Source organism: Mus musculus, chromosome 9 (assembly GCF_000001635.26).
Source record: "Mus musculus strain C57BL/6J chromosome 9, GRCm38.p6 C57BL/6J".
Taxonomy (NCBI): Eukaryota; Metazoa; Chordata; class Mammalia; order Rodentia; family Muridae; genus Mus; species Mus musculus.
The window spans coordinates 98,286,794-98,310,469 of NC_000075.6; the positions used below are offsets into that span (position 1 = coordinate 98,286,794).

At 46.7% G+C, this 23,676-nt stretch overlaps 1 protein-coding gene, 1 long non-coding RNA gene and 1 pseudogene across 13 annotated transcripts in view; 2 read left to right on the forward strand and 1 right to left on the reverse strand.

Annotated features, from left to right (window-relative positions):
- The first annotated feature begins 639 nt into the window (after nucleotides 1–639).
- Nmnat3 (nicotinamide nucleotide adenylyltransferase 3) overlaps nucleotides 640–23,676 on the forward strand; it is a 133,101-nt gene continuing 110,064 nt past the window's right edge. For 4 of the 12 annotated variants that reach the window (NM_001357449.1, NM_144533.3, NM_001357446.1 and 1 more), the window contains exon 1: nucleotides 9,777–10,187. The gene's annotated coding sequence lies outside the window, so the exon portion shown is untranslated. The other 8 variants (XM_011242826.2, XM_011242827.2, XM_006511503.4 and 5 more) reach the window with 5 other exon arrangements.
- On the reverse strand, nucleotides 10,404–12,861 carry Gm46126. Its single transcript, XR_001779264.2, has 2 exons — nucleotides 11,293–12,861; nucleotides 10,404–10,586 (listed from the first exon to the last, which is right to left on the reverse strand). It is a non-coding gene; the product is annotated as a predicted gene, 46126 (long non-coding RNA).
- Nucleotides 13,334–17,430, forward strand: Gm28530 (annotated as a pseudogene).

A 23,676-nucleotide genomic window follows, 5' to 3' on the forward strand; every position in this document is an offset into this window, starting at 1 on the left:
TGAGCAAGCCAAGGGAAGCAAGCCAGTAAAGAACATCCCTCCATGGCCTCTGCATCAGCTCCTGCTTCCTGACCTGCTTGAGTTCCAGTCCCGACTTCCTTGGTGATGAACAGCAGTATGGAAGTGCAAGCCGAATAAACCCTTTCCTCCCCAACTTGCTTCTTGGTCATGATGTTTTGTCCAGGAATAGAAACCCTGACTAAGACAGGTAGTGCTCCTGTGAACACATCCTTTTTTGTAGAAGGCATAGCCCACAGGGACCAGCAGTGCTCAGTCCTGTCTTCAAAAAGGCTTGGCTTTGAGAGGTGAGTAATCTTGTGCGCGCTCAACTGGCCAGGAAGAACGACTCTGCAACAGGATCCTTCCGCACACGTTTATTGGGAGACCTTGATTGCAGAGGCGAAGAGACCCCAGGCCCAGAACTGGTGCTGCTTATATAGACCTAGGAGAGGCGTGACTCACACCTTGGGTTATGCTAATCACCTCATTTGCATGCCTACATCTGATTGGTTAACTTCTCTCTCATCTTGGCAAAAGAACCTTTACTGCCTATGTATGTGTGGTGGCCAGCAGTAGCCAACTGCCACTCACCAACTGCCACTCTGCAACTGCCACTATGTAACTGCCACTCTATAACTGCCACTCTGCAACGGTTTCCCACAGAGTGATCTCTAGCTGTGAATGTCTTCTTGCCTGCCTTGTTCTCACATCAAGACCATTATGTTACTGGGCAGCTAGTAACCAAGCACAGGTGAGGTCATGGCCTGGCCACTGCTACCCAAGGTAAGATTTCTCTTGGTGGACAGCATCCCAGGGCTGAGACTCCCCCTTCCCAACCCTGTTTTCTTTTTTGCCTTCTGAATGCTCCATCTCTTGTAGACCTTTTGAACATCTGTGTCCACTTTAGCATCTGTCTCCTGGAGAACCAAATTAACCTAGGCTATAGAGGGAAGAAAGAATTAGTAGGCTCCTCTCTTCTGCTGAGAACTACGTAGTTTGAGAGTGGGTGCTGTTGCTTGTCTTAAAGTGTTTTTTGTTGGTCAGAGATATGACTCCACTGAAGTTCTGTCATTCTTTTTATGTCTTACCTGAAGCAGGATGCTACCAAGTTCTCTGAGCTAGTAGGAAAGATCAGGGCAGGTCTTATAGCCCTTCAAGATCTGGACAGGCTGGGCAGGGCCATTCTGCTGACTGTGAGAGTGAGTGTCAATATGCAAATGGCTCTTGAGTGGTCCAGGTCTTAACGGATCACTGGTCACTGGGGCCTTGCTGAGACATTAGAAAGCAACAGGACTTGTCCACAGGGATGTGGGTCTGGAAAGGCTGTATGGATGGATACAAGGCGGAGATATGTTGGAACATGGTCCAGAAATGGAGTCCTGTGAGGGGAGTTCTGAGCACTTGAGAAAACTCCATGAAAACATGACGTGAGTCTTGTGATGTCAGTTTCTTCAAAAACATGAACTTGTTAGGATTCTGCTTTTGTGTTCTACCCAGGCATAGTGCATAGGAGTGAGTTTACTTCAGATTATTCATGACAGCTGACTGTTGTTATTTGCTTATTTGCCTCTATGGAAAAACATATTTTTGCCACAGGTGGCTCACCCTTATGATTGTACACTTTACTCATGTGATTCTTCTTAATCCCCAGAGTATAAATTGTCTGATTCTCTAAATAAAGTTAGCTATTGCACAAGACTTTAGTCCTCATTCTTAGGATCCATTTTCCCAGTTTCCACTACCTCTCGATCAGTAAACAGAAGCGGTGATATGTGATCTGTGCTTTGCCATAAGTGCTTCTCCAGCACATAATACAAGCAGGGCCTATAGCATTCTCTGTACACACATTTAGAACGTGGAACAAACTATCACCAAAGCTTCTTCAGATACCAACAAAACAATCACATTCTGGCTAAAGTAATAAGGAAAGGGGATTTTCTGAGAATTCATTGAGAAGCTGAGAGAGAAGCAGGCAGAAGGAAGCCAGCAGCCATGGGTTCCCATGTAGTGGGAAGTCCTTCCACAATCCAGCCAGGTCATGCATGGATGAGGAAATGAGTAAATACCACCATTTCAATGTCTTCGTTGCTGTGTTGTTCATGGTTCAATTTCCAAAGAGGGGTACAATATTTTGCCAGGTAAAGTTTTTGTGGTGCCTTAATGGATAGACCTGATGCTATATAGAGTCCAGAGAATGGTCTACAATTGCCATACTTCCCATTTTGAATGAGTGAGTTTATTAACAACATAGCATGCAAAAGTAAAAGCATAAATAGTAAGTGATCAATAGAAAAATATCATCAAATGGGGACTTGTAAGCATTCAGCAGAAGCCAACTAAGAAAGCCCAATTAAGGCAGTCAGCAAGAGGTCCCAATCAAGGGAGAAGAACAGAATGTCCCCTCTGGTGACATTTTCATGCATAATGACAAATAGCAACCCAGAGAGACAATGCAGTTAAATTGGGTGCTCACACTATCCAACAGAAACTGACTGGGACTGTTGAAGTCAACTGGAGTTCTCAGTTAAGCTTTCTCTCCATAGATGAGCTTCCCATGGCTTCACTTTCCCACAGGAGGCTCTACTACATCATGGGATAAATAACTGTAACCTCTGTGGTTTGCCTTATTAGCTGTGTTTCAGGCTTTGATGTTTTTACTCTTGCGTGGTTTTGTTGTACTGTGCCTTCCCTGTCTTAGAGTGAGGGGTCCCAATTCATGCTCAGACAAGGGGCTTTGGAGGGTACTTTGAGGCAAACATACATGGATCTGAACTAGAGTGAAGTGACCCTGATTCAGAGCCAACCTCTCAGTGAGCTCAAACAACATATGATAATTTACCAAAATCATGTACATTATACCTAGCAAGACAAAAACATCTCACAACACAAAAAGAGTGAGAGAATGCAAGGCCACAGCTAAAGGAGGAGATGCCACCTATGAAGCCAGGGACCACCATCATTGTGTGTGGCACACAGGTCCAGGGAAGAGAGGACAAGTGTGCACTGGGAGGAACTGACAGTCAGCAAGCAGTTCTGGGTGCAGGCAAGGACAGAAGCTGGATGCTGGGGGCTGAGGATTAGATGGAAGAGAGAAGATGTGGGCAGAACCCTCCTTTGAAAAGCTTAGAAAGATTAGAAGAGGAGGTGAGGATGTGTTTAAAGAGTTCTCTAGTAAAGGGAGGATTTTCCCCCTAAGATAGAAGAGAGTTGAGCCCCTTTATGAGCTAAGAGGAGAGAGCAGGAAAGATGAAGACACATCAGAGAATGGTCACAGTAGACAGAGGACATGGACAAGAGGGAGGGTAAGACATCCTGGGTCGGTGCTGTCCTTTGAACCTGGTGTTCCCCATCCTAGTGTATTCCTAGCTGCTAAGGATGGATTGTAGGGCCATCAATATGACTCAACAGATTAGCACACCTGCGCTCTTCCTGTGTGATTCCTAGAACCTATGTTAGGTGGCTCACAACTAACCTATAACTCCAGCTCAGGGGGATCTAACACCTCCTTCTGAGTTCCAAGGACACCTACTCTCTTCTGGTCAGATGCATTTTTTTTTTTTTATGGATCCTGAATAAATTTCTTGCTTTCTAGTTTCTTTGACTCTAACCTCTGTGATGGTTAATTTTTGCATGTCAACTTTACTTGAACAAATGATAACCAGAGAGTAGGGAAGACATTGTTTCTGGGTGGGATGAGGATGAAGGTGCTCTCAGAGGAGACTGGCATTTCACCAGGGATCTTCTTTCCTTCCTTCCTTCCTGCTCCCTCCCTCGTTGCCTCTTTCTTGAGTTGAGCTGGGACAACCAATATTTTCTCTTGTCTTCAGACTACGAAGCTCATAGCATAGTATTCTTGCTGCCCCACCCCCACCTACTCCCTACCCCTCACCTGCCCCTCCATCCTCTTTGGCTCTCAGGCTTTCAAACTCAAGACTAAATTCCACCAGTTTTCCTGTCTCTCCAAGTAGCAGAAGATGACAGATTGTAGGACTTTACAGCTTCCATAGTCACAGAAGCCAATTCCCATAATAGATCCTCTTTTCTATAGCTCCATAAATCATACTAGGTCTGATTCACTAAAGAATGTTGTATAATACAACCTCAAATTGACCTTAAAGTCAAGAATTATGTCTTTGGAAATAGAAAGAATGATGCTGCATAGTGAATCAAAAGACCTGAATTCTAGAATCCATTTATACGATGGGCTTGCTCTAGACTGTGTGTTACTAAGTTCAGTGACTTGGTCAAGGTAAAGTTCGGTCTTCCTGTAGGCAGTGACAAGGCAAGAAGCTCAGCATTGGTGCAGCAGCTATGGCATATTTAACCTGACTTCAATTGCCCACTTCTCCATTCTCAGCAGAGAGCTCTAGATGTTCTGTTTGTCAGCACACAGATTTAAGATGGATGCCTGGCTTCCAGGATCATACCCACATTCCATGGTCTAATGAAGAAGATATCAAGTTGTGCACCCTGGATTTGGAAAGCAAAACCTTCCTAATTGACCCAAGCCGAGTCCAGTGTGCATTTCCTAGCCACTTTCAGCTGCACAAGGAGCTGCCACACTATAAACTAAATGAGGTTGTCATTGCATCTGGCTTCTCTTCTCCTTCCCTTCCTCTAACAGCATCCTGGGCTTCCACTGGGGATATGGCTCCCACCATGATGAGTCTCAGAAGGAGAATAAATTAGACATCTTTCTCCCAGCACCCAAAGCCAAATGCCTTCCCCAGACTGTGGAGTGGAGTGTGCCTTAAGAGCAGCCAATCAGAGGGCCTCTCTCAGGATTTGCCCCAGCATGTGAGTAGGACAAGGCCAGAAGAAGCAGCTGGAGTTTAATCATCGATCTTTGCAGTGCATTCCAATTAGGCCATTTCCACTTAGGGCTCATTTTCTAAAGGTTCACATTCTAGGTTTTGGAGCTGCCTTCTTCCCATCTCTTTCTTAAGCCAGATTGCCAGTCCACCTGTAAGTTCCGGAGGACCACTCATACCAATAAGGCCCCTTGTACTCATCGAGAAGAGACTAGTTCTGCTGTTTATAACACACAAACAGAAATCTGAGTGACACATGAATGCCTTTACTGGCTGGCTGTGTGTGCCCTTGAGAAAAACCACCTTCCTCCATAGGGCACTATTGTTCATCTCCAAATGGTGGGTTGGTCCCAAGTATCTTCTTTTCTCAATGATGACTGTGGTTTTGATCACTTGCAGGTGACCATTTTGGTACCAAGGAGGTCCAAGTGAACATCTAAGCCTAATTGCAGGTTTCAACCGAGGCTGAATTAAGAAATTTCAGAATTGGGGTGCTGTGACTACAATGATTCTTTAGGACAGCCAAGCCTAGGCAGACCTTCTTGGTTATGGGTTGCTCCACAATCCGAAGTTTCCAGGAGCAAACAGGCACTCGTTGGTATTTTCCTGCCTTAATTTGCACTCCTCCACTTTCAGCTGTGTTTGATGTAAGTCTGTGAATTAGACCCAGGAGACCTGTCTGAGGAAGCACGTGCTGTCCAAGGGAGGGTCTCCTCCTCCATTGGCTCACATCTGCCTTACAAAAAGCTCAGATTGCAGGGGAGACACACTGTAAACTCAAGAGTCTGCACCTTCAAGGAAAAATTAGTTGTTAGAACAGCAAAGTGGCCTCCGTCTGGCCTTCTGTTCTAGAAACAGCTCATTGCTTAGCTGCATTTAATAATCCATGAAACACTTCTATTAGCTTTGGTGTGGATTGTGTGAGTGCAGGAGTTAAAACAAAGTGAGGGGCAGAAATAGGAAACATGCAAAAAAATAAAAAAAAAAGGAAAAGAAGTGATATCTTCAATATTTGATCAAGGCCTCTATGTTCAGGTAACCAGTTACCAGCATAGGCTCGCCAACACCAACAGAAGCCGTGGAATACCACGTTGAATTATTCAGGTGACCAGGGGAACCTGTTTCTTCTTTTTACGACTTTTAAATGAGTATGCAGCTTTTCAAGCTAACCTTTACTTAAATATTTAGCACAGAAACTGAGGTCAAATATAAAATAGGAAAAAAGAAATCTCACTCAAAAACTCCAGCTGTAATTATGAATCAGATTATGGGATGCAGCTCAGCCTCTTCGTCTCCCCCTTCCTGTGCTCCAACAATTTCTTCTAGTGTGGGAAGAGCTCGGTCTCCGCCAGTTGGAAGTCTGAATTTTAGAATGACTTTTAGGTTTGTGTTTATCCACAATATTCCTGTCATTCACCCAATTCAATCCTTTATTTGTACATTTGTTTAACACATGATTTTTGAATATTTGCTTTGTCCCAGGCACTTGCCTAGGTGTGGGACTATATCAGGAAGAGTCGGCCTCTCCTGACTGTGTTAGTATACATTGAGAGAGACAGGTTAAAATGTAGAAATGTACCTCAAAGGCCGGTTGAAAATACTATGAAAGCGGTGGTGTATGGGAGTGATTCCTTGGGGGCAGCCTGGCTGACTGAAAAGCTAAGGAGTTGGGCAGGTGGCCTTGAGAGTAGGTGGAGCATATCCCTGGGTGGGCGAGAAGTACCGTGCAGGCTCTGATGCACACAGCCGGTGCACCTGTATCACGTTCTCCTCTCCTTCTGTGACTACCCGCCTGACCCAAACAATTTAAGGGAGAAAGGATCTACTTTGGCTTGCGGTTCAGAGGGAAGAGGCCACTGTGCGTACACTGGGGAAGGCATGGTGGCTGAAGCAGAGTGTGCTGGGGGCTTGTGCTATGACTTGTTATTGCTTGCCAGATCAAGAAAACAGGGAGGATCAGAAGCTGGGTGCTATGACAGTCAATGCCTGCTCCTTGTGGAGTGGCCTATGTCAACCAGCTAAGCACTGTGTTCCAATACCAAATGTGCACAAAGTCAGGATCAAGTGCCCAAAACACTAGCACTTGGAAGACATTTTGCATTAAAACTACAACAGTGTCCCAAGAAAGAGCAGCAAAACCAAGGAGAGTAAAGATTAGGAAGGGTCACTGCATGGTGTAATTTATGAGAGCCTTGGGGGCATTTTTATGCCTATGCAGGCCATGGGAGAGACTTAGGATTTTAGCCTAATTGTGATGTAAGCCAGCCAGGCTTCTGTATGGTGTAGATTGATTCCAAGTTTAAAAGGCCCATCATTCTTGCTCAACATAGAGGCTTTCTAGTGGAGGCTGGCTTCAGTAGCCATAAAAGAAAGACTTGCCACCAATGCTGTCTGCTCTTTGGTTGTAAGAGAGCACCCGCCTTCTGAAGCACTTGCAGTGGTTGAAAGGCCCGCCATCTTTGGTCATTTTAAAAGTCCACCAGTCTCTTTTCACACATCCTATTTTTTTATTCGACCAAAGCTTGCTCTTTCCGAAGGAGAACTTAGAAGTCAAGGTAAGAAAGAATTGCCTCACTAAATGCGGAGGATGGCCAGTCAATCGTCCCATGTGCAGTTCTTCTGAGGACCAGTTCTTCAGAAGGTCCTCAGAACACAGCCTAAGATGACCATTCTCAGCTAGCTATGCATTGATGGCTGTCCAAAGTGCTCCTAGTGAGGGAGACATCCTCAGAACGTGTTAACTGACAGAAGACAGGAGCAGAGAGAGAACGGTTATCCAAATGCTGATCTCATGTTGGTAATGGTAATTTCATGCCTAGAAATCATTTCAGAACTGTTCAAAAAACACAGGCTAATTTGTCAGCTCATTTTTATTCCCTGGGGACTCGCCTCCTGCAGATTTCCCTTGGGCGGGATAATCCCAAGCCATGTTCATGCTTGGCATACTGCTTTGTAGACTATTCCTTCAAGATTATGCTGATTCTCATCACGTGTTACAGGGGAGTGCTGGCTTAACAATGCCTCCTCACTGTGCACTTGCCCTGCCCTCTAAACTATTCTACTTACCTGCAATCTTATACCTTATAAACTTCCACTCAACTGCACGTACCATAGTCTACTTAGGAGAGACTCAAGCACATATTCTCCATCAAATCCTTTCTGTGATGGTATCTCTAGATGTCTTCCTTTAGTGAACAGGGTCATAGAGAAATTAAATGTACCCAGAGGCTCCCATTCTACTTATGATGGAGTAGCCAGCTGTGACGGGGATCCTGTTATTCCCCTTCAGAATAAAAGCAGCTAGGCTTCGGTCCAGCCTGGGTTTCTCAGGCCTGCCTCTCCCCGCTATGTTAGCTAAAGCCTGGCTGTTATATAAGGTTTGTGCTGCCTTCCCAAAGCACACAGTGCTTCTCACCCAGTCTTCTCTTCAGCCAGGCCTCAGTCTTCCATGATGCAGGGTGGAAATCTTCCTCTGAAGGAGAAGTCATTGTTCAGGCTCTCTCTGGCTGGCTGTGTCTAGTCTCTGCCTCCACAGCCCCGGGTCCTGACTCAGAAAGACTTGGCCTTTGGTTAATTTATGAAAGTAAACCAACCTGTAGGAGTGTGTACACTACATATGCTCACAGATGCCTCCAAATTTTGTGACACACCACCTACGCTGCTGGCATCAGTAAGAAACTATCCAAAGGACACTGTACACTTAGCTACTATCGTGCTGCTTGAACCTCCTCCAAAGCCATCGAGGTAGAGGGTTGTTTCTACTGATTACAGGGAAGGAAACTGAAACCTGAGTAGGTAAAGCTGCTTGCTTGGGGTCACTTTATGGAGGTGCATTGTACCCTAAGTTTCCCAGAAGAAACGCAAAGGGCACAGGGTCTACTGCCTGAGTGGGGAGGTATCTTTTCCCTGGTTTCTTAGTGGGGCTACCTGTGTGCCCACATACTGATTAATGGCAAAGGTGTGGCCCTTCCTAAGAGCCTGGGAATATCATGGGAGACTGGGGATAGAAACTGGGTCCAGAGCTAGCTCTCCACCCAGGAGTTGATTTATCACTGTGGCTAGGAGGAGGGGGGAGCTTAAATGTTTAGCATTCACAAGCCTTGACATCACCCTTGATTTTTCCCCCCACCCTGCAACTCACTCCATTAGGATTGACAGGCCACGGTGAAGCTTCTTGTGAGGGCTGGGCAGTTATAGAGGGTTATGGGAGGCTGAGAAACTACTCTGCATTAGCGAGGCAAATTAAGGTTCTAAATTACACAAAGACCTCCGGGAGTAGGTCCTGAATCTCCAAGGATTCGGTTGCAATTTCTTAGTATGAATGAATATACTTGCCAGAAAGTCCTAATTGTATTTTCTTTCTAAAATAGCCCCCATTTTCCCCTCCCCCAAACTGTGCCAGCTTCAGAACCCCATCCCCCCACAACCTTTATCCTCACCAAGGCAGAGCTGGAGAATAGAGGTGTAAATGTGTCAGAAGAGGGAAGCAGGGGCCCAGGAAGAGTAAATCCTCATCTAACATGGCAGAAAGTCAATAGATAAATCAAGAAATCGCTATGTAAGCTCTTTTTCTTTCTTTCTTTCTTTTTTTTTTTTTTTTTTTTTTTTTTTGCGACAAAAAGTGACCATCCAAGGAAGGGACTGATGAAAAAGGGCTCTAGGTAGAGCAGAACAGGAGGGGCTTGTTTCTTTCATTGTAAGTAGCTATTTTATACTTTAAGAACTGTTCATACATTGCTTGATATGGTTTTAATTCAGGCTTTTAAAAACCAGAGTGAAAGTTAGATGAAAGAAACAAACAGAATACAAAACTAAAAAAAAAAGTAAAAAATGAAAACACAGAGCAGAAAGGCCACAGATGACAATCTACTGAGGACCTGAAGAGCGGGGGCGGGGCACGGGGCGTGGTCTTAGGTCGCTGAGGGGGCGGGGCAAAGCTCCGCTCTGTCTCCCGGGAGTTCCGCCCACAGCAGGAAGCTGGGAGCGCAAGGTCAAGTTCACTCGCGGCTCCGCCCCCAGCCTGGGTCAAGACTAGTTAGTCTTAGGGCGATCTGCGGGGTGACCCATCCTGGTCGAGCAGCAGATCCGCGGTCCCTGTTGACTCTGAGCGGAGCCCCGCGACGCGCAGGTAAGCACAGCCAGCGACCTTGGCTGCCTGCTTCGCCCGCGTGGGTGTCCACGAAGCCTTGAGTCCCCGCGTACCTACCAGGCCCACGTGACTCTCGGGGGCGGCGACTCGGGCGCGCGCGCGCACGACAGAGTCAGATGGCTGTGGAGCGCAGAACCACGCTAGCCCCACGGTCACTTTTCTGACCGATTGGCTCGAGCTGACACGGGTTCGGATCCCCCCTGCAGCACGTTTACAGTCAGTTAAAAGTAAGTGTGTGACAATTACAGCGTATTGTTCAGTGTTCTCTTTCTATTGGCCTAAGTGGGGTTCCAGCGATTGTCACGTGTAGCGTGCTGCCCCGCAGAGCACAGACTAGCGAGGAGACCTCCAGCAAAGGCAAACCACACACATTAAAGTATGACAGTTCAAATTAGTAGGAGCTGTGGAGATAATTTTTAAGATAAGTAAATAAAAGCGCAGGGTGCTGGAGAAGTTTTATTACGTTTCCCGTCAGCAAAACCTGCTGGAGCTAAAGCTACCCCGTGAATGACGGAATTCCAGACATAAAGTAAGGCTTGGGAAGGAGGTTCCCTTGGGATCGTCCTGCAGAGAGCTGGTGCCTGCGAGTTCCTGTCCTAGTTAGTCGACGTCAACAAGTGAGTCATCTGGAAAGAGAGAACTTGGAGTTTTTAAATGCCACCATTAGACTAACCTGACCAAAAGGGTGTGGGGGCATTTTCTTGATTACTGATGTATGTAGGAGGGCTCAGCCCACAGTGGGGGATTCCACCACACCCTTTCCCACGTCCCCCACCCCAGTGGTGGTCCTTAGTTGTAATAGGCTGAGCAAGCCTTGGAGAACAAGCCAGGAAGCAGTGGTCCTCCATGGCCTCAGCTTCAGCCCCTGCCTGGATTTCTATCATTAATGGGACTGTGACGTTGGGAGAGCAAGGCAAATAAAGGCTTCCTACCCGAGTTGCTTTTGATCAGGGCATTTGCCTCGGCAGTTTCTTAAGCCACTGTTCTAAGATGGGACTGCTTGTACTACCAGGAAATGGGTTTGTGGGAAGCAGCTGCCAGAGCTGTTCAGACAGCAGCGGGCACAGCAGGGGTGAAGGTATCTCTGCTCCTCAAGACTGAACTTGAGGTGTCTGTCTCAGAGTAAGCTTCCCCCCCCCCCCCCCCCGCCTTAGTACATTCCCCTCTGACAGATGAGTAAACTCTCACAATACAGCCTGTTCTCTAAGTTGAGGACTGGTTTAACCATTTTTTGGAAACACTTGGCTCATGCCTTTCCCTTGACACTAAGGGTTAGGAGAAGCCAGATACAAGACCTGCTCTCCTGGAGCCTGTGCAAGGTTGGCCACTTACCATGCGGACTCTGAGCCTTGTGAGGGAAGCTGCCTTGTTTCCATTTAGCATTTAGGCCAGTGGTTCTCAGCCTTCCTGCTCCTGCAGTCCTTTAATACAGTTCCTCACGTTGTGACCTCGTCATAAAAATTATTTCATTGCCACTTCTGAACTGTAATTCTGCTACTGTTATGAATTATAGTTTAAATATTTGATAGGCAGGATATCTATGTGAGCCCCCAAATGGGGTTGCGACCCACAGGTTGAGAACTGCTGGTCTAGGTACACATTTCCCAGCAAGCACCACCTGATCCCGCCAGCCCCAAGAGGCAGCTCTTCCACTGGCAGCTCTCTCCCCTGAGGCACCGTCTCTGCTGGCCCCTTGCTGAGGACCCCTCAGAACTTGAGACCAGCACAGATTTGAGAGAGTGGCTTCAGGAAACACCTGTCAGCTGCTTGGCATTTACATGTGTGTGTATTTATAATATCTTCTTTATATTTTTAAGGTTATAATATAATTACATCATCCCCCCTTTTCTCCCTTCAAAACCCTCCTGTATATCCCTCCTTGCTCTCTCAAATTCATGCCTCTTTCTTTCTTTATTATTAATACATATATGTGTATTATGTATGTATATATTGTATGGTATACACATGTATAATATATACACATTATATATATATATATATATATATATATATATATATGATATTTATGTGTTAACAACAATTAATGAAAAAAGAGGCTTGGTAAATTTTACACCTTGAATGGGCCTGAGGTCTTCTGTGGTCTTGTCCACACAACTGATATAGATTTAGGATTTGCTCTAAGAGAACAGGGTGGAGAACCAGAGATGAGGAAGCACACTTAGGGGAAGAACCCACATTGTTGGATTGTGGTCAAAGGAGGACTGTTAATAGGACGTTGGAGGGAAAGGAAAAAGAGCAGCCACGATGCAGCCCCTTTGTTCCCCCTCACAGACCGTGGCAGTATGCTAGCCAAGATGGGAAGAGAGGCTTCAGTGTGGTGGCCATAGACCTGTGTCTTCCCAGCTCAGTAACTGCTTGGAAGAGGTCACTTATCCTCAGAGTCCTGAAGGTTGTGTGGACTTAGTAGGTTCCTGGCATCTGGTTCTGCTCTGGAGAAACAGTAATTTCCTCCCCTTTCCTTTTCCAACTCTACTAAACCAAGAATAACAGTGCCTGCTCTAGAGGCCATTGGGCTCTCAGGACCCGGAACACTTGGAGACGTAGCCATCATGTAGGGAGTTACCATGGTACTGGTATTGCCCATTCCCTATCTCAGCAGACACTGATGGAGTGGAGAGGGCGGGTGGGGTGGTGAGGAGCTGGGCAGGGTGATTAGTGGGGGGTGAGTTATCTATGGCCAGGGTTTCCTCCCACAAGCAGCAGCCTCCAAGTGAGAGGCGTGTTCTGCGTGATAGTGGGCCTCTGCACAGTCGCACCGTCAAAAGGCCCAAGAGTCTGAGAAGACAGGGGCCAGAAAAAACACAGAAGAAGAAAAAAGTGGAGAAACTAGTCAAAAGGCCTAAAGTTGCCTCCTGGGCTTGTCTTTAACTCATGACTGAGACCTCATCAGGGAGCTACTGTTGCCCTCTGACCTCTCTTATCTTTATGAATACACTAGTGTGCTTTATGATGATTGCCTGAGACTGGCCTCTTTCACCAGGTAGCCTGGGAGCTGTGGGGCATTGAAACCCCTGCACTGGGCAGCCATGCTCAAAATATACAGACTGATGAATACATGAGCAAGTGAAAATAAACCCCAAAACATTTTGAAGTATGCTCGTGCGTGTGCGTGTGCGTGTGCGTGTGCGTGTGTGCGTGTGTGCGTGTGCGTGTGCGTGTGTGTGTGTGTGTGTGTGTGTGTGTGTGTGTTTTAAGTAGGAATAAGAAAGCAGGGGAAAATAGCTAGCAAGCTTAAGCATTGGCAGAGGACTAAACCCTTTCATACAGAAGGCAGCCTGATGGAACGATAGATAACCCTATGGCTTTCCAATCATATAACATAGCCTATGACTGAAGTCTTAGCATGCGCAAAATGGCAATCATACCCAGCTCATAGTAAGCAAGGTAAGTATGCAGCTGGGGTGTGGGAAAATCCTCAGTCAGCAGTAGCTATTGGGACTGTATTCTGTTTATGAATCCTCCCACAGATCGCCACCACCACCACAAGGAAAATGAAGGTCACAGGTGTGTGACCTCAGCTCCAAATCAGCCCTTTCCCGTAGCACATGCTCTCCAGACTACGAGGCCACGTGTGTGAAGGGCTGTGGGATAGTTTTTCTTTTTTTTTTTTTGAGATTATAATTATATCATCTCTCCCTTCCTGTTCCTCCTGTAAGTCCTCCCATACATCCCTCCTTGCTCTTTTTCAAATTCATGGCCTCTTCTTTCAATAATTGCTGTTACATGCATATATGTATATACATATATATCCCTAAATATAACCTGCTCAGTCTGTATAATGTTCCCTGTGAAGGAAAAATAAAACCTGGAAAAATCATAATTTATGTGCCTTTTGAGTGCAGGTGTTTTATCATCTAGATAAATCTTCCATGCATCTATGTTAAACCACTTCAGGCTGTCAGAGCTCTTAAATAAAGTGGCTTGTCCTGACCAGTGTCTGTCTGTGCTCGTTTATCATCGCTCCCTAGTAAAGACGGACAGATCCCATTTCACAGGGCAGGCCTCAGGCCGGCAGCTCCCACCCCAAGTGTTAGCCATGCAAACCCTGTGAGGGATGGTGTTTAACTAGCTACCATGACTGCACCTTCCCTCATATACGGGTGCTTTTCTGTTTTCTCTTTGGTGGTGGGGATTAAATTCATGACCTCATGGGCTCTTCCGCTGAGCTGCATCCCCGGTCTCAGACCAGCTAGGCATTCCATGGCCAGTGTGGATGTGGGAACACACTGTGAGGAAACCTGAGGTGATGGGTTTGAGGGGAAGTGTGCCTGGCTTGAGCATACCCACATCTTCTGAAAGTCACACTTGTCTGGTCTTACCATCCAGCAGTACCATCTCTGTGCTTGACCTCTTGCCCAGGGAAGCCCACTTTTCCTGCTCCCTGCCTCTGGCCACAGCTACCCCTGAAATCTTGATTCATGGGTAGCTGAAGAGGCACAGCTGTGGCAAATGAGCCCTTCTTCATAGCGGTGGGACACCTACCTGCAGGCCTCAATTTCCACTCTACTGGCTGGGGCTCTTCCACAATTGAGGGGCTAAATGTTCCTGGGTCCCAGTCCTGCACCTGGCCCGTTACCCTACCCCACCCCCATCCTTTCCTTACACAGATACCTCAGTCAGTGTCCTAAGGATTTGACTGGGAATTCAGAAATGGCAGCCTTGACCCTCATGAAGCCCGTCCACTGGAGGCAGGGTTAGTAAAGACAGATGTGAGCTCATGAGCAGACACACGCATCGAATCACCACAGAGGCTTTCTCCTGGGCAGGAGAGGCCAGTGGGTTCCAGACTGCATGTGAGAGTGGGCCTGTAAACATGGTTGACTGGAGCTTGCGAGAGTCGTCCCTATTTCTAAGCCGGCGATCCGTCAGGGTGAAGCCATGTCGCCAAGATCGTGAAGCCCAATGGTGAGAAGCCGGACGAGTTCGAGTCTGGCATCTCTCAGGTGCTGCTCAAGCTGGAGATGAACTCCGATCTCAAGGCGCAGCTGCGGGAGGGAACTCAACATCACCGCAGCCAAGGAAATTGAAGTTGGTGGTGGTCGGAAAGCTATCATAATTTTTGTACCAGTTCCTCAGCTTAAATCTTTCCAGAAAATCCAAGTCCAGCTAGTTCGTGAATTGGAGAAAAAGTTCAGTGGCAAGCACGTGGTCTTCATTGCTCAGAGGAGGATTCTGCCCAAGCCAACCTGGAAAAGCCATACGAAAAATAAGCAGAAGGGCCCCGGAAGCCGCACCCTGACAACAGTGCACGACGCCATCCCTGAGGACTTAGTCTTCCCAAGTGAAATTGTGGGTAAGAGGATCCGTGTGAAACTGGATGGCAGCCGGCTCATAAAAGTTCACTTAGACAAAGCACAGCAGAACAACGTGGAACACAAGGTTGAAACTTTTTCTGGTGTGTACAAGAAGCTCGCAGGCAAGGATGTTAATTTTGAATTCCCAGAGTTTCAGTTTTAAAGAAAATGACTGAATAGAGTGTTATTCATAGAAAAAAAAAAAAAACATGGTTGACTGGAGGCTTATTCTCCTATAGTCACGTCTTTGAAGACTAGCGAAGGGCGTTTTTGTACACATCCTGGTAAGCAGTGATTTGTGAACTTATGAAGAATGTGTACTCTCCAGTAGAAGAGTAGGCCTTGTGTTCACTGCTAGTGTTCATGTAGTTCCTGCTTGCCTGTTGTCCCCTCATGAACCCCTCATGAACCTCATCTGCCCATCTCAGGCTGAGTCAAAGCAGCAAATGGTCACTAACTCATTTAAGGATGTGTCTGGTGAGGTGGGTGGGCCCTCTTCCTTCTGAGGGACAGAGTGTCCAGGGAGCTTGTTTGCTCCTGTGACCAGGCCTACCAGGCTAAAGGTCCACAGAGTAGTTAGCATACGGTAGCCAGTGGCCTGTCATCTCAGACAAAGGAAGGGCAACAGGACCTGCTGCTGACCCCTCCAGTGGGCCTTGTTTGTACCTGTGTGAGCTGGCTAAGCTGGTGGTGCCAGGGTAAGCCTGGCCTTCCTAGAGCAGTCACTTGTGAGGGACACTATGCCTGCCTTCAACTTGTAAGGCATGACCAGAATACCTATGGAAAACATTATCTTCTGTGGCTGAATGTTATTAGACTAACATAATTAGCTTTAGCCAGGGATGTTGACAAGTGGAAACCTTATTTAGAGAGCTGAGCTGCCCATTTACCCAGAGCAAAGAGGCACAGGAGGCCCCTGACTCCTCCTGGTAGGGAGTGTTTAACTGTCACACAGGGCAGTGAGGAAGGGCTGGATTCCCAGGGCACAGCTTTAATAGGATTGTAATTGTGTGGCTCATGGCCATGGAGCAAAGAAATAGTTCTGGCAATCTCCCATCCATAAAGGCTGACACACAGGAGGTATTTATGCCTCCTGAAACCTCATGTTAAGTGGTAGATATTTATGAAAGGGGTGCCGAGGAGTAAATGTGCCCATCACTCAACCTGGAGCTCTCTAGAGCTACTAAGATGCTTTTAAATTAGAGCCAGTCTTCCCCTGCCTTCCACCCCTATCAGCTCCCCACCCCACCCCAACACACACACACACACACTGTTCTTACAATAACGAAGTGCCAACACGGGGCCAAGCGCATGGACGGTGGGACTTCTTGCAATTGAGAGTGTGTGTGCTTGTGACAATCCTTCCTGATCTTAGTGCCCTGGAGATGGCAGGATGTGGGACAAAGCTGACAAACAAGAGTTCAACCTAATTGTGTTGTACCACAGCCATCGGCACTCAGCCTTCTGCACTCTGCCATTGGCCAGGGAGTTTGCTCCCAATGATGCAGGAGGAGATGGTGAGAACAAGCTATGCAAATAGCCTTAATGTGAGCTAAGTGAAGGGCAGGTAGGAGAGCGAGTACCACTGTTGTAAGAAACAGGCTGCTGACTGAGAGAAGGCTGTGGAAGGCTGTGAGGTTGATGAGCAGGTGCCCATTAGGATCAAGTACCTGGTACATGAATTAGTAAGGAGTCTAAATAGAAATTGTATTGACTTCTCAGTGTTGATTTTAAAGATTAGAGGTAGGTGTTTGTCACAAGAAGCCTAAACTTAGTAGCCAAGCCTGCTTAGCTTCTAATTCCCCATCTGGCCTCTTTTATGAAACTATTATTGGCCATTTTTTTCTCTTACTGCTTTTTTGTGTGTGGGAGAAAAGGAATGCTACTGTCTGCTCCCCACTACGTATATGCTTTGTAAAGAATTGGAAGAGCAGTAGATGATAGAAGGAGAGGGGCTGCTGCCCCTTTCAGCTGTCACTGACATGTGACTACATCACAGCTTCTTCTGGGATTCTGCCTTAAGACGACGATCTGAGAAGTGGAAAGAGCCGCATTATGGTGACACTCGGCCCCTCCTCACTTGTGATGGTGAAAACTTGGCCATGACCTGAGCTGGTGAAATTACAGGATACCACATTGGTGGAGTTGTATGAAGTACAACCCCAACTGCAGAGAGAGCAGAAACCCGTTAGACAGTCTGCGAGGACATCTCAGGGTAGCACGTGAGCAGAGGGACAGTGGATGCTTCATTTTCATGATGTCACATTTCCTTATTGCTGCGTCATTTCTGTCAGTTACCTTTGCCCCACTGTGACCACAGGATCTGACAAGAACAACTCAAGGGAAGGGAAGAGCTGACTGGGGCTTGCTGTTTTGTGGGTCTCAGTCCATCATTATGGGAAAGGCGGAGTCAAACAGCTCACTGGCAGAGGGAGCCATTTGGGTGACAACCAGTCGGGAAAGAGACAACCAGAGTTCTTTCATGGTGGGCCAATAAGGTGAGAGGAAGGGGAAGAAACCAGAGTCTGTTTAACCTTCAAATCTTGTTCCTTATAACCTACCTTTGCCAACTGTCAATTGGTTCCTACGTCTTCAGGGTTCCACAGCCTCCTGAAGTACTGCTGCTGGCTGGAAATGAGTGGCGCCATAGAGAGGAGTGGCTGACCCTAGGCAAGACTGAAATGCAACAGGGCATTCTTGAAATAGTGTGTATCCACATCCAGCATCCCGGGCATGTGGTCGCATCCTCTGAACTCCAGCCGGCTTACACAACCCCACCTGGGTGGCCTTGCTCTTTGAAACCCACATGGCCTCTCTCTTTCCCTGAATCCACTTGGTGCCTGCAACTTTCTTCAACAGGTGCCCTATATCCCTTGCACCTCTAAGATCCCTTGGTTTCTGTAGAAGCTTAGGCTTTATCTTCAAAGAGTTATGCATCCCATTACCATAAGCTCCCCATAAAGAATCAACCCTTCTGTATATAACCTGCCCATTAGGCTTCCATGGAGAATCCAAGTGCCCGCCTGACATTCTGCTTGCTTACAAAAACTAAGGCCATGTGGACCATGCCAGATTTTGACATCAGCTGGTCCCCCTAAACCGTGCAGTGGTCCATCAGTGTCCATCAACTGTTGAATCTAGAAAATCAATTCCCCAGGCATCTCTGAGTGAGCAGGCTACTGTGGAGGGTGCCTCTGACCAAAGGAAAGTCTTTGAAATTGCTGGAGGCTATGGTAGGTGAGGGTGATGCTATCCATTCCCAAGATGTTCTCAGAACGTTTCCCGTGGCTCCAGGAGAGAGGACAGCGTGTGTGTCTTCTCTTTAAGGGTGCCAGTCTTTTTTAAACACTTAGAACTGCATTGTCCATGTAAACACACCCTTTCTTAGGCAAACTGCCAGGCTTTCAAACTGATCCCAGTCTTCAGCAATAGTTATGCCAAAGCCTAAATGCTATCCTACCTTGAAATTTCCCCTGGCAAATTAATCAATCTAATACTTTTTAAAAACCTTGCTAAAGGTTATTTGTTTGTGGGGTTTGTGTGTGGGGGGGGAGGGGCGGTGTTTTGCCTGCTTGTACATATGTGCAACCTATGTGTGCCTAGTGCCTGTGGAGGTCAGAAGAGGGTGCCAGATCTTCTGGGGTCGCAGTTATAGACAGTTGTGAGCTGCCATGCAGATGCTGGGACTCAAGCTTGGGTCCTCTGCAAGAGCAACACGTGCTCTTAATCACTGAGCCAATTTTCCAGCCCCTGGTCTATATTGCCTTTAAACTCATCTTCACACAGATTTTTCTGGACATGGGCAGAATATAGACAGTTCGCTTCTTCCCAATAGAGTCCATAATTCCATTTGAATGCTCATGGGTCTGGCCTTCACCATTCACATTTCCATCAGTATTAGGATCTTTTGAGTCCCCATCAGAATGACTCTGTCCCCTCTGATCACAGCACTCTAGGACATCGCTGCACTGTCTCTCCAAAGTCTTCCAAATTCCTCCCATAAACCAACTCCAAAGGCCCACGACCCACATGACCGTGACCCACAGGCTAGTGAGGTCTTAGCATGTTCACTGCCCTGCCAGGGCTCTGTACTGACTACTTTTTATGTCATTTTGAGCACTGTATCTGACGGAAACAACTTAAGGGAGTAAGACCACTTGAGGAAAGACTCTTGAGGAAGACATGGTGGCATAGCTCAGTTCATGGTGAGGAGAGTATATTAACGGGCTGCTCACATCAGGGTGGGCCAGGAAGCTGAGGACCAGAAAGAAAGCAGAGATTGTATATAACCCCCGAAGGCCCATCCCTGATGATTTCTTTCTTCCTACCAGGCCCTACCTCCTAAACATCACAGACCTCCCTAAATACACCATCAGCTGGAGTCTAACATGCAAACCGTGAGCCTATAGAGGCCATTGCTCATGAGGCCAGCAAAAGGATATTCTTTCCTGCTGTTTGCACTCAGTTGTGGCCTTATCCTGAATCAAATCTTCCAATCAGCTATTATCATTTGCCTGAGCTAAGATCCTACTCTGTAGCCTTAGCTGGCCCCTAACTTACTATGTGTAACAGGCTAATCTTGAACTTGTGATGATCCTCCTGCCTCAGGCATTTGAATGCTGGGATTAGAAGTGCCTGGCCACCACATCCAGCTCAATCAACTACTTCTGAAGCAGGCTTGGCTTTCCACCTCAGTGTCAGTGGTTCAAGGTCACATTCTGGGCCCCCTGAATGAATGGCCTATGGATATGCTCACCCAAGCCCCATAGACTTTGAATTTTGGGCTTTTGAGGGGGAAAAAAAGGCTAATGCCTATCCTGGTATCCAGTGGCTGGGGAGGGGCTGATAAGAGTTGGGTTGATTTAGGTTTGTAACTTTTGAGAACATCATTGGTGATGTTTCAGTACCCTCTTTCCCAAGATGTGTGCAAGTGCACACAGACACTGGCACACCTAGACACACATACACATACACACATGAGCACAAGCATTCAGCAGCACTGGGCCACCCCTGTACAATTCGGTCTTGTTGTGCAGGCTTTGATGCCTCGGGAACTGAATACCGTGTTCTGCAAGCTTCCATGTATTCACTTCTGCTGCCTATTGCTGGCCAAAGTCCAGTGCACAGCCAGCCGTGTGCCCGGAGTGAAGTGTATTCAATCAGCCAGACATTAGGGAGTTACCATATGTCTTTATTTGAGATATGGATTTTAGTCCGAGTGGTTTATTGGGGAGAGAGTCCAGGAGGTACTAACAGGAAGCAAGGGAGTGAGCCTAAGATGTGCTCTGCCAAACAGGAGCTCAACCAGGGCAACTAGAATTTAACCAGAGACTACAGATGATCTGTCCCAGTGTTGTCCTCTCAGGAGGGCTGGGGACTGAGCACACATACCAGTCCTGTCAGTCACGGGTTAAGCATCATTTCTTAGGGATGAGTTAGTGGTTAGGTTCTAGGCACCAGGCAAAGCACCTATACAAGGAGCTACAGATCCTGGCGGTTGGAAGTCAAGCTGGCTTGCCCCGAGATGGTAAAGCCTGAAACCAAGGACATGTCACAGGCCATGTCTGCTGTAATGCTTAACATCACAAGCCTCACCCGCGTCTGAGACTGAAGATGATTCAGTTCATCATTCCACACTAAGTCACAGCCAGTCCCACCAGGCTGGAGACTGCATTGAGCAGTAGCCAACACGAGATGCGTGAGAAGACACCCTTAAGAAGAATACGACCTTTCCCCAGTGGATAGGGCTGGAATCCCAGTATTGATTTAAGAGGCAGGATGCCTGGGTGATGCAGCTGTTCAGGTTGAGACCCACCACTTCCCAAGAAGGCCTGATGGTGTAATTAGATTTATCTGGTTCGTGGCAGTGTTCCCCCGTCTGTTGATTACTCCCGCTATTTCTCTAGCACATTCGGATGCACTGGGAAGAAAAATTCACTGGGAGAAAACATTTAACCTCATTTGTATCAGCTCACGGTTAAATCTCCCATGCCATGTTTTACTGCGTACTGGATTTACTACACTGGTGCTGATGCTGGAGTGTCAGGGAATTTCTGTAGTTACGGCTTCTGGTGCCCTGATAAATGATTTGTAGTCACTGCCTTCCTCCTGAAACACTCCATCTCCAATTAACGAGTTAGTCAGCTTCTTCTCGCAAAACGGCTGTGTGCAATTGAGGTATGGGCTATGGTTGGCCTGACATTTTGACTTAATACACCAGGTAGTTGTGTGTTCCTAACCATCCCATCTGATTTCCTAAACAGAGAAGGAATACCAGTGACAATTTGGGGCATAATAAAGACCCTAGGAACGCTACATATGCTTATCATCATTGAGTCTACTGGAATATTTATGACCACAACAAGGGCCTCACTGAGTGAGGTTAGTAGTGGAAGTTCACATGTTCTGGGTTACAGGTACTTTAGCATTTATATAGTAAGGTTTCAAGATTCTGCTGTTTTAGAGAAATGAAGCCATTCCCCTTTAAATCGTGTTCTGGGGTGCACTCCACAGAGACCAAGATGACAAATACTCGATTCTGTGCCCTGTTGCTATGCCCTGTGCACACACAGACAGCACTGACTGATGCTAGGGCCCAAACCCTGCTCTGCAGGGCCTCCAGCAGCTACTTAGTAAATCATAACAGGCTCCCAGGCTCCCAGGCTCCAGCCTGTGGACGCTCCCTGCTCTACTCTGACCCCATACTGACTACTGGTTAAGATAGTTACTGCAGGACTGACTTGAAAACATATATACAGTTAACATTATAGAGACTGAGCAGCTTGTATTTATGTGTATAGGAGTGTGTGTGTGTGTGTGTGTGTGTGTGTATGTATCAACAATTAATGCAAAAAGAGGCTCTGAATTTCAAAAGGGGCAAGGGGGGTTATGGGAGGGTTTGGAGGAGGAAGGGGGAAGGGTCTATGTGTGTGTTTGTACGTGGGTCTGTGTGTGTGTGTTTGTGTGTGGATCTTTGTGTGTATTTGTATGTGGGCCTGTGTGTGTGTTTGTATGTGGGTCTTTGTGTGTGTGTTTGTATGTGGGTCTGTGTGTGTGTATGTGTGTCTGTGTGTGTGTTTGTATGTGGGCCTGTGTGTGTGTTTGTGTGTGGATTTGTGTTTGTGTGTTTGTATGTGGGCCTGTGTGTGTGTCCTGTGTGTGTGTTTGTATGTGGGCCTGTGTGTGTGTCTCTGTGTGTGTTTGTATGTGGGCCTGTGTGTGTGTGTGTGTTTGTATGTGGGCCTGTGTGTGTTTGTATGTGGATTTGTGTTTGTGTGTTTGTATGGTTTGTATGTGGGCCTGTGTGTGTTTGTATGTATGTCTCTGTGTGTGTTTATATGTGTGTCTCTGTGTGTGTTTGTATGTGGGCCTGTGTGTGTTTGTATGTAGGTCTGTGTATGTTTGCATGTGGGCCTATATGTGTATTTGTATGTGTGTCTGTATGTGTGTCTGTGTGTGTGTTTGTATGTGGGCCTGTGTGTGTATGTTTGTATGTAAGTCTGTGTGTGTTTGTATGTGGGTCTGTGTGTGTGTTTGTATTTTTTTCTTCTATCATGAACATTTTTATTTTCCTCCTTTGCTTCTTTTCTTGTTGTCTGAAAGATTAAGCAGGCAGCCCCAATATTATGTGCTCTCGTCTCATACAGATTAGCAATGATGGGAGTACACAGAGACAGTGAATGTCCAGGTTCACAGTGACAGATCTGCTGTAAGTCACCGGTGACCTTCAGATTGTGGGTCTTACAGACATTCTCCCCTGTGTCTTCCAGCAACAGTTGATCCCTTAAGCCATGCACTGATGTTGAGCAGCCTGTAAATATCCTGTAATTCCAGATCCAGGGTTTCTGATGCCCTCTTCTAGCATGTGCAGGCATCTGCATACACACGCGCACACACACACACACACACACACACACACACACAGAGAGAGAGAGAGAGAGAGAGAGAGAGACTTAAAAATAAAACATCTTTGAAGGAAGAGAAACATACAAACGAATACAATGAAAATGTTCTACCCTACCTCCTCATAGACTATCATGTTATTTCTAAATTCTTTTGGAGTCTGTGTTCTCATATATCACTTTGTAACTAAGCGCTTTGCTTTTTTCCCCTCATATAACAGTATATCTGAGATGGATTATCTTATCAGTATGCTGAGGATCTCTCTCCCCATCTCCCCCTTTCAATTACAGATGCACTCTATTCTATAATGAATAGCATTCTACCTTAGCGTATTTAATCAATTTCTTGTGGGTGGATTCTGCGCTGCTTCTAGTTCTTTGTTACTGCAGACAACACTGCAGTGAATAACATATATGCCCTCTTCCCGGAGGGGGACATTAGTCAGGAAGCTCCTTAGACATGGGTGTCATCTTCACAGCTCACCTTATGCCCATTGAGT